Genomic DNA, 16,593 nt, shown 5'->3' with positions numbered 1-16,593 from the left:
CTCATCATTTGAGATTACATGGAGGCACCTGGAGAGTATTATGCTAAATGAAAGAAGCCAAGCAGAGAAAGACAAATATTATGTGATCTCACTTATTTGCAGAATATAATAAACTAAATAAACTGAAGAATAAAATTGACCCAGAGACATAGAGGTAGGGTACAGACTGACAAACCCAGAAGAGAGAATGTTGGGGGGAAGATATAAACCACAGAACTTATATGCATGTATGCATAACCAATGGAGATAAACAAAAAGCTGGGGAAGAGGTTGGGGGTGGGGAGGAGTGTGTCAATGGGGGGTGGGGAGGAGAAAAACAAAAACAAATTAATAAAAATAATTTAAAAAATGAGGTGTCACCTCATCCCTGTCAAAAAGACAAGCAATAACAGTGTTGGTGAGGGTATGGAGAAAATATAACATTTATACACTGTTGTTGGAAATGTAAATTGATATAGCCACTTTGGAAAACAGTATGGAGGTTCCTAAAATGACTAAAAATAGAACTAACATATGATCCAGCAATCCTACTTCTGATTATATATCCCAAGGAAATTAAAAGAGGATATTGAAGACAGTCTTACCCTCATGTTCTTCACAGCATTATTTAAAATAGCCAAAATGATAAAACAACCTAAGTGTTCATCAATGAATGAATAGATAAATAAAATGTCACACACACACACACAATGGAATATTATTCAGCCATGACAAAAAGAAAATCTTGACATTTGTGACAATGTGGATGGATCTTGAAGGCATTTGCTAAGTGAAATAAATTGGAGAAAAACAAATTCTACATAATATCACTTATATGTGGGATCTTAATAGAGTTGAAAAGTGGTTGTTAGGGCCTGGTTTGGAGGAGAATAGGGAGAGGTTGATACAAGGGCATACACTTTCAGCTCTAAAATGAATGAGGTCTGAGGATTCAATGTAAAATATGGTGACTATGGTTGATAAGAGTGTGTTGTATAATTGAAATTTGCTAATAAAATAGAACTTACATGTTTTGACTGGAAAAAAAAAAAAACTCCCCCAAACTCCCAGAATACAAAAGCCCAGGCCCAGATGGCTTCATTGAGGAGTTTTACTAAACATTCAAAGAAGAATTAACACCCATTTTCCTCAAACTATTCCCAAAATCCAAAAAGAAAGAAGACTTCCAAACTCATTTTATGAGGTCAGCATAATTCTAATTCCAAAACCAGATAAAGACACTAGAAACAAACAAACAAAATAAATTACAGGTTTGGTAAATATAGATGCCAAAATCCTTAAAAATATATTACCAATTTGCATCCAGCAATACACCAAAAAATTATTCACCCTAAGTGGGATTCATCCTAGGGATGCAAGGATGGTTCAATGTTGGCAAATCAATAAATGTGATACACCACGTAAATAAAATGAAAATTAAAAGCATATGATCATATCAATAGATGTTGAAAAAGCATTTGACAAAATTTAGCATCATTTCTGATAAAAATGATCAGCAATGTGGGAATAGAGGAATCGTATCTTGACATAATAAAGACCATATATAAAAAACCTACACCAACATCATACTCAATGGGCAAATTCAAAAGCATTTGCATTAAGAACAGGAACAAGTCAGGGATGCTCACTTTTGCCACTCTTATATAACATAGTTCTGGAAGTCTTAGCCATAGCAATTAGACATGAAGAAAAAATAAAAGGGATCCAAATTGGAAAGGAGAAAATGAAACTCTCATCATTTGCAGATGACCTAGTATTGCACATGGAAAACCATGAAGGCTTCATCAAAAATCTACCAGAGCTAATAAACGAATTTGGCAAAGTAGCATCATAGAAAATTAACATCAAGAAATCAAAGGCGGAAGGAGAAAATGGCGGCGAAGTGAATGGAGCGACACAGACCATCTCCCAAGACCAAACTGGATTTACAATGAAAATAAAGGCAAATCGTCAGGAAAGGGCAGCCAAAAGACATCTTGGAGGACCACTTAACCAGAAACACCCATTCAATCCTGGTAGGCTTGCGAGGACGCGAGAGGGGCCCGAGAGCCCAGGGTCTGCAGCAGCCTGGGCAGGGGCCAGGGAACTCATCTGGAAGTTACTGCTACCACCTCCCTTCCCACCCTGCATGGGCCCTGGGAACTCTGTAGCCTGCTAAACTCTCCACTGCAGCCGCACAGACTCGTGGGCCCCAGGGAACTTGACGGCACCAGGGAACTCGGCGGGAAGTTAATCCTACCGCCTCCCTTGCCACCCTGCATGGGCCCTGGGAACTCTGTAGCCTGCTAAACACTCCGCTGGAGCTGCACAGGCTCGCGGGCCCCAGGGGACTCGGTGGGACCAGGGAACTCGGGAAGTTACACCCGCCGCCTCCCTTGCCACCCTGCATGGGCCCTGGGAATGCTGCAGCCTGCTAAGCTCTCGGCCGGAGACCAGGGAACTGGGTGGGATTCTGCTACCAAGGCTGAGTCCTGCGAACTCTGCATGCTAAGCCCTCGGCGGGCGCCGCGCACACTCGCGTGGACCAGGGGAATGTGCTAGACGCTACTGCAACCTCTGCAGTGTCCTGCTACCACGGCTCATTCCTGGGGCTTCTACTGAGTGCAACCCCCTCAGCTGGTGCCACAGCCGCAGCCACCCTTGGCTGGAAGCAGCGCCCTCGGGTTAAAAGTCCCAGGTGGCTCCAGGATGCAGAGTCCGGACAGAGGCTAAATTGGCAGCAGCCACTCACCTTGGGATCTGGTGAAGGGCAGACTGGACTGGAACTGTGTGGGGACACTCGGGTTTTGGAGGGTGCTAAGAGCTTTCCCTGAGTCCAGCCACGCAGGACTGTGGTCATTTGACTTTTTCTCAGGGCCCTGGGGGGAGGCGGTGGCCCCTCCCTCAGAGATTCAACCCCACCTGGTGGACATTGAAAGGCTAATTGAGGCCCATTAACAACGAACACCTGCCTCACTCTCAGGAAATCCTCATACACTGAGAACCTGAGGGAGTTTTCCAGGCAACTCAGAAACCAAGGGCCTGCAGGTGACCTCTACTAATAGCCTCCAGGCAAAAAAAAGCTAGAGGATAACTACCATTCCCTGGGCGTGCAACACTAACCAGAAAGGCTCAGACTTGACCTTAGTGTTTAAAGTGGGTCTTCCCTGGTGCATCCAAACCCAGGAGAGGGACCCACAAACAGCAGAACACCAACACCCACAGGGAAAACTTGGCAGACTCCAAAGCCCACTGTGATAACCAAAATGGTGAGAAACAGAAACAAAAGCCAAATGAAAGAACAAGAGACCTCTACAGAAGATGAAATAAATGAGGTGCAGTTAAGCAAGTTAACAGAACTAGAATTTAGAGCCATGATGTTGCGGAAGCTCAAAAGCATGTGTAAGGATATGAGCAACATGAGTAAAAACATAGAAATGTTGAAAATAAACCAGCTGGAAATGAAAAACCAACAGGAAGAAATAAAGAATGACATATCAGAAATGAAAAACACACTGGAAGGTCTAAAAAGCAGAGTAGGGGAACCTGAGGAACGGATCAGTGAATTAGAAGACAGTCTAGAAGAAATCAACCAATCAGAAAACCAAAAGGAAAAAACTATTAAAAAATAGGAAGAGAGCTTAAGAGAACTGTGGGACAACTGGAAACGGAAAAATATTCGCATCATAGGAGTCCCCGAAGAAGAAAAAATAAGCGAGGGCTAGAGAATATATTCAAAGAAATAGTGACAGAAAACTTCCCTAATTTGGTGAAGGAAGAAGGCATTCAAGTTCAAGAAGCTCAGAGAGCCCCAAGTAAGAAGAACCCAAACAGGCCCACACCAAGACACATAGTAATCAAACTGCCAAAAATTAAAGACAAAGAGAGAATCCTAAAAGCAGCAAGAGATAAGCAACAGGTTACCTACAAAGGAAACCCCATAAGGCTCTCAGTTGATTTTTCACAAGAAACACTACAGGCCAGAAGGGAATGGCATGAAGTAATCAAGGTCATGAAAAACAAGGATCTGAATCCAAGACTACTCTACCCAGCAAGGCTATCATTCAAAATAGAAGGTCAAATAAGGAGCTTTTCAGACAAAAAAAGGCTAAGGGAATACATTAGCACCAAACCAGCACTGCAAGAAATGTTAAAAGGACTGCTGTAATTACCAGGAGAAATGGGAAGGAAAATAGAACCACACTAAACAAAAATGGCAATAAATAAGTACATATCAATAACCACCTTAAATGTAAATGGACTGAATGCTCCCATAAAAAGACACAGAGTAGCTGATTGGATAAGAAAGCCTGACTCATCTATATGTTGTTTACAAGAGACCCACCTCACAACAAAAGACTCACATAGATTGAAAGTGAAGGGATGGAAAAAAATCTTTCAAGCAAATGGAAAAGAAAAAAAAGCTGGGGTAGCAATACTTATATCTGATAAAATAGACTTCTGATTGAAGGCCATAACTAGAGACAAAGAAGGCCACTACATAATATTGAAAGGATCTATCCAACAGGAAGATATAACCTTGATAAACATATATGCACCCAATATAGGAGCACCAAAATATATTAAAAATGTATTGGAGGACTTCAAAGGAGAAATTGATAGCAATACAATCATAGCAGGGGACTTCAACACTCCGCTAACATCACTGGATAGATCCTCTAGACAAAAAATTACCAAGGAAACAGAGACTCTAAATGAAGCACTAGACCAAATGGATTTAATAGATATCTACAGAGAACTACACCCCAAAACTACAGAATTCACATTCTTCCCAAGTGCACATGGAACATTCTCAAAGATAGACCACATGTTAGGGCAAAAACTAATTCTCTACAAGTTCAAGAAGATTGAAATTATAACAAGCATCTTCTCAGACCACAATGGTATGAAACTAGAAATCAATTGCAAGAAGAACATACGAAGACATTTGAACACATGGAAGCTAAATAGAATGTTATTAAACAATGATTGGGTCACCGAGGAGATCAAGGAAGAAATAAAAAAACTTCCTGGAAACCAATGAAAATGAGGACACAACAATACAAAATCTATGGGATGCAGTGAAAGCAGTTCTGAGAGGGAAGTTCATAGCACTACAGGCCTACCTCAAAAAAGAAGAAAAATCTCTAATAGACTACCTAACCTCACAACTTAAAGAACTAGAGAGTAAACAAAAAGAAAACCCCAGAGCAATTAGAAGGAAGGAAATAGTAAGGATCAGAGCAGAAATAAATGACATAGAGACCAAAAAAACAATTCAGAGGATCAATAAAACAAAGAGCTGGTTTTTCGAAAAGATAAACAAGATTGATGGACCCTTAGCTAGACTCACCAAGAAACAAAGAGAGAGAACCCAAATACATAAAATCAGAAATGAAAGAGGAGAGATAACAACTGACACCACAGAAATACAAAATATCGTTAACAACTGCTATGAACAATTATACGGCAACAAATTCGAAAACCTAAGTGAAATGGACAAATTTCTAGAAATACATAGTCTCCCAAAACTGGATCAGGAAGAGATTGAAAACTTGAACAGAACAATAACAACAGAAGAAATTAAAGATGTAATCAATACTCTTCCAGCAAACAAAAGCCCAGGCCCGCATGGCTTCACGGGGTAGTTTTACCAAACATTCAAAGAAGAACTAATACCCATTCTCCTCAAACTATTTCAAAAAATTCAAGAAGGAAGACTTCCAAACTCGTTTTATGAAGCCAGCATAAATGTAATTCCAAAACAAGAAAAAGACACCACAAAGAAAGAAAACTACAGGCCAATATCCCTGATGAACATAGATGCCAAAATCCTGAAGAAAATACTAGCAAATCGAATCCAGCAATACACCAAAAAAAATTATCCACCAAGACCAAGTGGGATTCATTCCAGGGATGCAAGGCTGGTACAATATTTGCAAATCTATAAATGTGATACACCACATAAATAATACGAAGAATAAAAACCACATGATGATATCAATATATGCTGAAAAAGCCTTCGACAAAATCCAGCATCCATTTGTGATAAAAAAGCTCAGTAGTGTGGGAATAGAGGGATCATATCTCGACATAATAAAGGCCATATATGAAAGACCTACAGGCAACATCATACTCAATGGGCAAAAACTAAAAGCATTTCCCTTAAGAACAGGAACAAGGCAAGGATGTCCACTTTCGCCACTCCTATTTAACATAGTACTAGAAGTCTTAGCCACAGCAATCAGACAGGAAGAAAAAATAAAAGGGATCCAAATTGGAAAGGAGGAAGTGAAATTATCATTATTTGCAGATGACATAATACTGTACATAGAAAACCCCAAAGACTCCACCAAAAGTTTACTAGACTTAATAAATGAATTTGGCAAAGGATCAGGATAAAAAATTAACGTCTATAAATCGGTGGTACTCTTTTTTTTTTTTATGAATTTTTATTTATTTTTTTGTTACAGATATTTTACCTTTTTACCCCATTGGCACCCCATCCCCCCTCCACCCTGTCCTCGGCTTAGTTGTCCATGTCCATTGGTCATGCACACATGCATATAAGTTCTGTGGTTTATCTCTTCCCACCTCCCCACCCCCCATCCCCTCTTCTGAGGGATGTCAGTCTGTGCCCTACTTCCATGTGTCTGGGTCTACTGTATTCCTCAGACTGTTATGTTCATTATATTCTGTATATAAGTGAGATCATGTGGTATTTGTCTTTTTCTGCTTGGCTTCTTTCACTTAGGATAATACTTTCCAGGTCCCTCCATGTCGTCTCAAAAGTTAAGAGATCATTCTTTCTTACCGCTGCATAGTACTCCATTGTGTATATGTACCACAGCTTTTTTAATCCATTTGTCTACTGGTGGACACTTGGGCTGTTTCCAGATCTTAGCTATTGTAAATAGTGCTGCTATGAACATGGGGGTACATATATTCTTCCTGATTGGTGTGTCAGGCTTCTTAGGGTATATTCCCAGCAGTGGGATCACTGGGTCAAATGGAAGTTCAATTTTTAATTTATTGAGGTAGCACCATATTGTTTTCCATAGCGGCTGCACCAGTTTGCATTCCCACCAGCAGTGTACTAGAGTCCCCTTTTCTCCACACCCTCGCCAACACTTGTTGTTTGATGATTTGTTGATGGCGGCCATTCTACCTCATTGTTGTTTTAATTTGCATCTCTCTGATGATTAGTGATGTTGAGCATTTCTTCATTTGTCTCTTGGCCATTTGTATGTCCTGTTTGGAGAGGTGTCTATTCAGCTCCTCTGCCCATTTTTTAATTGGGTTCTTTGTCTTCCTTTTGTTGAGTTGTATGAGCACTCTTTATATATTGGAAATTAACCCCTTATCTGATACATCATTGGCAATGATGTTCTCCCATACAGTGGGTTGCCTTTCCATTTTGATGATTGTTTCTTTTGCTGTGCAGAAGCTTTTGAGTTTGATGTAGTCCCATGTGCTCATGTTCTCCTTTGTTTCTGTTGCCTTAGGTGATGTATCATTAAAAATTCTGCTGCATATGATATCTGAAAATTTGCTGCCTACAGTTTATTCTAGGATTTTTATGGAGTCATGAGTCACAGTTAAGTCTCTTGTCCATTTTGAGTTTATTTTTGTGTATGGTGTAAGTTGATAGTGTAGTGTCATTTTTTGCATGTAGCTGTCCAATTTTTCCAAAACTGTTTATGGATGAGGCTGTCTTCACTCCACTGTATGCTGTTGCCAACTTTGTCAAATATTAATTGCGCATATTGCCTTGGGTCCATTTCTGCATTCTCAATTCTGTTCCACTGGTCTATATGCCAGTTATTATGCCAGTACCAGGCTGTTTTGATTACAGTGGCTTTTTAGTATAACCAGAAATCAGGTAATGTGATCCCTCCTACTTTGTTCTTCCTTTTCAAGATTGCTGTGGATATTCAAGGTCTCTTTTGGTTCCATATGGACTTTTGAAGTATTTGTTCTAGTTCTGTGAAGTATGTCGTTGGTATTTTGATGGGGATTACATTGAATCTATGGATTTCTTTGGGTAGGTAGGACATTTTAATGATGGTAATTCTTCCAATGCATGAACAAGGTATGTGTTTCCACTTTGTTATATCTTCCTCTATTTGTTTTTTCAAAGACCTGTAGTTTTCTGCGAATAGTTCCTTTATTCCTTTGGTTAAGTTTATTACTAGGTATCTTAATTTTTTTGCCATAGTGGTAAATGGGATATTTTTCTTAGTTTCTGTTTCTGTGAGTTCATCAATGGTGTATAAGAATCCCAACGATTTCTTGACGTTAATTTTGTATCCTCCTACTTTGTCAAATTCATTTATTAAGCCTAGTAAATTTTTGATGGAGCCTTAGGGGTTTTCTATGTATAGTATCATGTCATCTGTGAATAATGACAGTTTCACTTCCTCCTTTCCAATTTGGATCCCTTTTAGTTTTTCTTTGTATCTGTAGGTTTGGGGTGTAATTCTCTGTAGATATCTATCAAATACATTTGATCTAGTGCTTCATTTAGAGTCTGTGTTTCCTTGGTAATTTTTTGTCTAGAGGATCTATCCAGTGATGTCAGTGGGGTGCTGAATTCTCCTGCGATGATTATCTTGCTATTGATTTCTTTTTTGAAATCTTCCAGAAGATTTTTAATATATTTTGGTGCTCCTATATTGGGTGCATATATGTTTATCAAGGTTATATCTTCCTGTTGGATACATCCTTTCAATATTACGTAGTGGTCTTCTTTGTCTCTAGTTATGGTCTTCATTTTGAAATCTATTTTATCAGATATGAGTATTGCCACCCCAGCTTTTTTCTTTTTTCCTTTTTGTTTGCTTGAAAGTTTTTTCCATCCCTTCACTTTCAACCTACATGAGTTTTTTGTTGTGAGGTGGGTCTCTTGTAAACAGCATATAAATGCGTCATGCTCTCTTATCCAATTAGCTACTCTGTGTCTTTTTATGGGAGCCTTCAATCTATTTACATTTAAGGTGATTATTGATATGTATTTATTTACTGCCATTTTTGTTTATTGTGGTTATATTTTTCTTCCTGTTTCTCTTGTTAATTACAGCAGTCCTTTTAACATTTTTTGCATGCTCATTTGGTGCTAATATATTCCCTTATCCTTTTTTTTTTTTTTTTTTTGGTCTGGGAAGCTCTTTTTTGACCTTCTATTTTGAATGATAGCCTTGCTGACTAGAGTAGTCTTGGATTCAGATCCTTGTTTTTCATGACCCTGATTACCTCATGCCATTCTTTTCTGTGTTTTAGTGTTTCTTTTGAGAAATCAGCTGAGAGTCTTATGGTTTTTTTTTTTTTTTTTTTTTTTTTGTAGGTAACCTGTTGCTTATATCTTGCTCTTTGTTTTTAATTTTTGGCATTTTGATTACTATGTGTCTTGGGGTGGGCCTGTTTGGGTTGTTCTTACTTGGGGCTTTCTGTGCTTCTTGAACTTGAATGCCTTCTTCCTTTACCAAATTAGGGAAGTTTTCTGTCACTATTTTTTCAAATATATTCTCTAACGCTTGCTGTTTTCTTTTTCTTTGGGGACTACTCTGATGCAAATATTATTACGTTTCCAGTTGTCCCACAGGTCTCTTAAGCTGTCTTCCTGGTTTTTAATAATTTTTTTCCTTTTAGGTTTCTGATTGCTTGATTTTTTCTACCCTGTCTTCTAATTCACTGATCCTGTCCTCAGTTTCCTCTACTCCTCTGTTTAGTCCTTCCAATGTGTTCTTTATTTCTGATATGTCATTCTTCATTTCTTCTTGATGGATTTTAATTTACACTTGGTTGATTTTCAACATTTCTATGTCTTTACTCATGGTGCTCATGTCCTTACTCATGCTGCTGAGCTTCCTCAAGATCATGGCTCTGAATTTTTCAGTTGTTATCTTGCTTACCTGCACCTCATTTATCTCATCTTCGGTAAAGGTCTCTTGTTCTTTCATTTAGCTTTTGTTTCAGTGTTTCACCATTTTGGCTATCACAGTGGGCTTTGGAGCCTTTCAAATTTTCCCTCTGGGTGTTGGTGTTCTGCTGTTTGTGGCTCCCTTTCCTGGGTTTGGATGAGCCAGGGAGGATCCACCTTAAACACCACTGTCATCTCTTACTTTTCTGGTTAGAGTTGTAGCCCTGGAATGGTACAGTTATCCTTTAGCTTTTTGCCTGGAGGCTATCAGTAGAAGTTACTTGAAGAGCTTTGGCTTCTCAGTTGAATGAAAAATTTTCTCAGGTGCTTAGTGTAAGGGAATTTTCTAAGTGTTGGGCAGAATCTGGTTATCAATAGGCCTCAATTTGCTTTTACGGCCACCGTGTGGGGTTGAGTCTCTGAGGGTGTGGCTGCTGCCTCTACCCAGAGCCCTGGGAAGGAGTAAGATAACCACCATTTTTTGTGTCTGCAACTCAGCAAAAGCTCTGAGCACCCTCCAAATCCCATGTGTCCCCACACAGTTCCAGTCCAGTCTGCCCTCCCTCCTCCAGAGCCCAAGGTAAGTGGTTGTGGCTTCTTTAGCCTCTGTCCTGGCTCTGTGCTGTGGATCCATGTGGGAGTTTAACCCGAGGGTGCTACTCCCAGCTAAGGCCGCTGCTCTTAGCTAAGGCCGCTGCTCACAGCTAAGGCCGCTGCCAACCATGGGCTCCCAGCTTTCCTCTCATGCCTCTTTAGTCCTACCAGGATTGAGTCAGTGTCCCTGGTTATGTGGTCCTCCAAGCTAATTTTCTGTTGCATTTTCCTGAGAATTTGTCTTTATTTTTGTTGTAATTCCAGTTTGGAACTGGGAGATGGTCTGTGTAGCTTCCATTCACTCCACTGCCATTTTGGAATCACGATATCTGAGAATTTTCTGCCCACATTTTCTTCTATGATTTTTATGGTTTCTGAAGTTAGTTTTAAGTTTTTTATCCACTTTGAGTTTATTTTTGTGTATAGTGTAAGTTAATGGTCTAGTTTTATTTTTATTTTTTGCTTGTACTGTGCAATTTCTCCAACATCATTTATTTTAATTTTTTTATTTATTAATTTTCTTTTGTTACAGATGTTTCTCATTTTTTTCCTTATTGACATCCTTCTCCCCCCCCACCCCATCCCCATCTTTGTTCTCTTTGTTCATTGGTCATGCATACATGCATGTAAGTTCTGTGGTTTCTCTCTTCCCCAACAAAACCCCTCTCCTCTGAGGCTTGTCAGGTTGTACCCGACCTCTATATCTCTGGGTTAATTTTGTTCAGCAGTTTGTTTAGTTCATTATATTCCACAAATAATTGAGATCATGTGATATTTATCTTTCTCTGCTTGGCTTGTTTTGCTTAGCATAATACTCTCCAGGTCCTTCCATACCATCTCAAAGGATAAGAGATCTTTCTTTCTTACAGCTGCGTAGTACTCCATTGTGTACATGTACCACAGCTTTTTAATCCAGTCATCTACTGAGGGACACTTGGGTTGTTTCCAGATCTTAGCTATTGTAAATAGTACACATGGGTGTACATATATTCTTTCTGATTGGTGTTTCAGGCTTCTTAGGGTATATTCCTAGAAGTGGGATCACTGGGTCAAATGGATGTTTAATTTTTAATTTTTTGAGGTAACAGCATATTGTTTTTCATAGTGGCTGCACCAGTCTGCATTCCCAACAGCAGTGTACTAGAGTCCCCTTTTCTCTACACCCTCGCCAACACTTGTTGTTTGATGATTTGTTGATGGCAGCCATTCTGACAGGTGTGAGATGATACCTCATTGTTGTTTTAATTTACATCTCTCTGATGATTAGTGATGTTGAGCAGTTTTTCATATGTCTCTTGGCCATTTGTATGTCCTGTTTGGAGAGGTGTCTATTTAATTCCTCTGCCCATTTTTTAATTGGCTTCTTTGTCTTTCTTTTTTTGAGTTGTATGAGCAGTCTATATATTTTGGAAATCAACCCCTTATCTGATGCCTTATTTGCAATTATGGTCTCCCATATAGTGGGATTTCTTTCCGTTTTGATGGTTGTTTCTTTTGCTGTGCAGAAACTTTTAAGTTTCATGTAGTCCCATGTGTTCATTTTTTCCTTTGTTTCTGTTGCCTTAGGTGATGCATCAGTGAAAATTCTGCTTCATATGATGTCTGAGATTTTGTATCCTACATTTTCTTTTAGAATTATTATGGATTCATGAGTTACATTTAAGTCTTCTATTCATTTTGAGTTATTCTCATATGTGGTGTAAGTTGGTGTTCTAACTTCATTTTTTTTGCAAGTAGTTGTCCAATTTTCCCAACTGCATTTATTGAAGAGACTGTCTTGACTCCACTGTATGCTCTTGCCACCTTTGTCAAATATTAATTGAGCATATTGTTTTGGGTCCCCAACATCATTTATTGAAGGGATTGTCTTTTCTCAATTGTGCATTCTTGCCTCCTTTGTTGAATAGTAATTGTGCATACTGTTTGGGGTTGATATCTGCATTCACTTTTCTGTTCAATTGATCTACGTGCCTGTTCTTCTGCCAGTTTCAGGCTGCTTTGATTTAAGGGATTTGTAGCATAATCTGATATCAGGAATTGTGATTTTCCAATTTTTTTTTTCAAGATTGCTGTAGCTATTCAGGTTCTTTCTTTATTTTATATAAACTTTTGGAGTATTAGTTCTGGATCTGTGAAATATGCATTTGGTATTTAAATAAGTATTGTTTCAAATATATAAATTGCTTTGGGTAGTATAGACATTTAAATGATGTTAATTTTTTTAATCCATGAGTATAATATATGCTTCTATTTTACATCTTCCTGTGTTTTTATTTTCAATGTATTCTATAGTTTTCTGAGAAAAAGTCTTTCATCTCTGTGTTCACATTTATTCCTTCATCTCTTAATTTTTTTGTTGCAATATTAAGTACCTTTTATTTTATTTTATTTCATTTTTTAGTTTCACTGTCTTGGTTTTTATTATTGGTGTATAAAAATTCCCAATGTTACTGGATGTTCATTTTGTATTCTGTTTCATTGCAAAATTTATTTATTAATTGAAGTAGTTTTTTGGTGGAGTCTTTAGAGTTATCTATGTACAATATCATGTCATTGGCAAATAATGACAGTTTCACTTCCTTCTTTCTGATTTGTTTCCCTTTTTTTTTCTCTTGTTTTCTAATTGCTGTGGCTAAGACATCCAGTACTGTTTTTTTTTTTTTTTTATTGATTAATTTTTGTTACAGATGAGTCTCCTTTTTTTCCCCACTGATTCCCCCCTCCCCCTTCCCTCCCTGCCCCTTCCCCAGATTGTTGTTCATGTCCACTGTTCATGCATACATGCATATAAGTTCTGTGGTTCATCCCTCTCCCACCTCCCCACTCCTTAGGGGATTTCCTCAAACTGTTATGTTCATTATATTCCACAAATCAGTGAGATCATATGAAATTTGTCTTTCTCTGTTTGGCTTGTTTCACTTAGGATGATACTTTCCAGGTCCCTCCATGTAGTCTCAAAGGATAAGAGATCTTTCTTTCTTACCGCTGCGTAGTACTCCATTGTGTATATGTACCACAGCTTTTTGATCCATTCGTCTACTGATGGGCACTTGGGCTGTTTCCAGGTCTTAGCGATTGTAAATAGTGCTGCTACAAAAATGGAGGTACATATATTCTTTCACATTGGTGTTTTATGCTTCTTAGGGTATATTCCTAGAAGTGGGATCACTGGGTCAAATGGGAGATCAATTTTTAATTTTTTGAGGTGACACCATATTGTTTTCCATAGTGGCTGCACCAGTCTGCATTCCCACCAACAGTGTACTAGAGTCCCCTTTTCTCCACGCCCTCGCCAACACTTGTTGTTTGATGATTTGTTGATGGTGGCCATTCTGACAGGTGTGAGGTGATACCTCATTGTTGTTTTGATTTGCATCTCTCTGATGATTAGTGATGATGAGCATTTCTTCATATGTCTCTTAGCCATTTGTATGTCCTGTTTGGAGAGGTGTCTATTTAGTTCCTCTGCCCATTTTTTAATTGGGTTCTTTGTCTTCCTTTTGTTGAGTTGTATGAGCACTCTATATATATTGGAAATTAACCCCTTATCTGATATATCATTGGCAATTATGCTCTCCGTATAGTGGGTAGCCTTTTCGTTTTGATATTGTATCTTTCACTGTGCAGAAGCTTTTGAGTTTGATGTAGTCCTATGTGTTCATTTTCTCCTTTGTTTCTATTGCCTTAGGTGATGTATCAGTGAAAATTCTGCTGCGTATCATGTCTGAAATTTTGTTGCCTATAGTTTCTTCTAGGATTTTTATGGATTCATGAGTCACATTTAAGCCTTTTATCCATTTTGAGTTTATTCTTGTGTTATATTGTATGTTGATGGTCTAGTTTCACTTTTTTGCAAGTAGCTGTCCAATTTTTCCAACACCATTTATTAAAGGGGCTCTCCTAACTCCACTGTATGCTCTTGCCACCTTTGTCAAATATTAATTGAGCATATTGCCTTGGGTCCATTTCTGGGTCTTCTCTTCCATTCCACTGTCTATATGCCAGTTCTTATGCCAGTATCAGGTTGTTTTGATTACAGTGGCTTTGTGGTAGAAATCTAGTAAAGTGATCCCTCCAACTGCGTTCTTCTTTTTTAAGATTGCTGTGGTTATTCAAGGTCTTTTTTGGTTCCATATGAAGTTTTGAAGTATTTGTTCTAATTCTGTGAAGTGTGCTGTTGGTATATTGATGGGGATTGCATTGAATCTATAGATTGCTTTGGGTAGTATGGACATTTTAATGATGTTAATTCTTCCAATCCATGAACAAGGTAAGTGCTTCCACTTTTTCATATCTTCCTCTATTTCTTTTTTCAATGTCCTGTAGTTTTCTGCAAATAGATCCTTTATTTCTTGGGTTAAGTTTATTCCTAGGTATCTTAATTTTTTTACTGCAATTGTAAATGGAATTGTTTTCTTAGATTCTCATTCTGTGAGTTCATCATTGGTGTATAAGAATGCCATCAATTTCTTGACATTAATTTTGTATCCTGCTGCTTTGCCAAATTCATTTATTAAGTCTAGTAAATTTTTGATGGAGTCTTTGGGGTTTTCTATGTATAGTATGTCATCTGCGAATAATGACAGTTTCACTTCGTCCTTTCCAACTTGGATCCCTTTTATTTTTTCTTCCTGTCTGATTGCTGTGGCTAAGACTTTCAGTACTATGTTACAGAAGAGTGGAAAAAGTGGGCATCCATGCCTTTTTCTGGTTCTTTTATTTTTTATCCTCACCCGAGGACATTTTTCCATTTTTTATTCAGATAGAGTGGCAAGGAGATACAGGAAGAGAAAGAAACATCGATGTGAAAGGGACACATTGAGTGGCTGCCACCCACATGACCCAACCAGGGCCGGGGACAAACTGTAGCCAAGGTACATGCCCTTAGTTGGAACTGAAATTGGGACTCTGTGGACTGCAGGCTAATGCTCTAACCGCCGAGCAACCGGACCAAGGTGCCTTGTTCCTGTCCATAAGGGAAATGCTTTTAGTTTTTGCCCATTAAGTATGATGTTGGCTGTAGGTCATTCATATATGGCCTTTATTATGTCAAGATATAACCCCTCTATTCCCACATTGCTGAGTGTTTTTATCAAAAATGGATGCTGGATTTTCTTGAAGGCTTTTTCGGCATCTATTAATATGATCATGTGGTATTTATTCTTTATTTTATTTATGTGGTCTATCATGATTATTGATTTGTGAATATTGTACTAGTCTTGCATCCCTGGGATGAATCCCACTTGGTCATGGTGAATAATTTTTTTGGTATATTGCTGGATTTAATTTGCTAGTATTTTGTTCAGGATTTTGGCATCTATGTTCATCAGGGATATTGGCCTGTAGTTTTTTTCTTTGTAGTGTCTTTTTCTGGTTTTGGAATTAGAATTATGCTGGCTTAATAAAACGAGTTTGGAAGTCTTCCTTCTTGAATTTTTTGAAAACATTAGAGAAGAATGGGTGTTAGTTCTTTTCTGAATGTTCGGTAAAACTCTCCTGTGAAGCCATCTGGGCCTGGGCTTTTGCTTGCTGGGAGTGTCTTGATTACATCTTCAATTTCTTCTGTTGTTATTGGTCTGTTCAAGTTTTCCCTCTCTTTCTGGTCCAGTTTTGGGAGACTATGTGTTTGTAGAAATTTGTCCATTTTCCTTAGATTGTTGAATTTGTTGACATATACTTGTTCATAGTAGTTGTTAAAGATCTTTTGTATTTCTGTGGTGTCAGTTGTCATGTCTCCTCTTTCATTTTGATTTTGTTTATTTTGGGTTCTCTCTTTTTGTTTCTTGGTGAGTCTACTAAGGGTCCATCAATCTTGTTTATCTTTCAAAAAAACCAGCTCTTTGATTCATTGATCCTTTGAATTGTTTTATTTTTATTTTTTTGGACTCTATGTCTTTTATTTCTGCTCTGATCTTTACTATTTCCTTCCTTCTACTTGCTCTGGGGTTTGCTTTTTGTTTGCTCTCTAGTTCTTTAAGTTGTGAGGTTAGAAAGTCTGTTAGAGATTTTTCTTGTTTTTTGAAATACGCCTGTAGTGCTATGAACTTCTCTCTCAGAACTACTTTTGCTGCATCCCATAGATTTTGTGTTGTTTTGTCTTC

Source organism: Molossus molossus, unplaced genomic scaffold (assembly GCF_014108415.1).
Source record: "Molossus molossus isolate mMolMol1 unplaced genomic scaffold, mMolMol1.p scaffold_m16_p_2, whole genome shotgun sequence".
Taxonomy (NCBI): Eukaryota; Metazoa; Chordata; class Mammalia; order Chiroptera; family Molossidae; genus Molossus; species Molossus molossus.
This window is presented reverse-complemented; position numbering follows the sequence as displayed.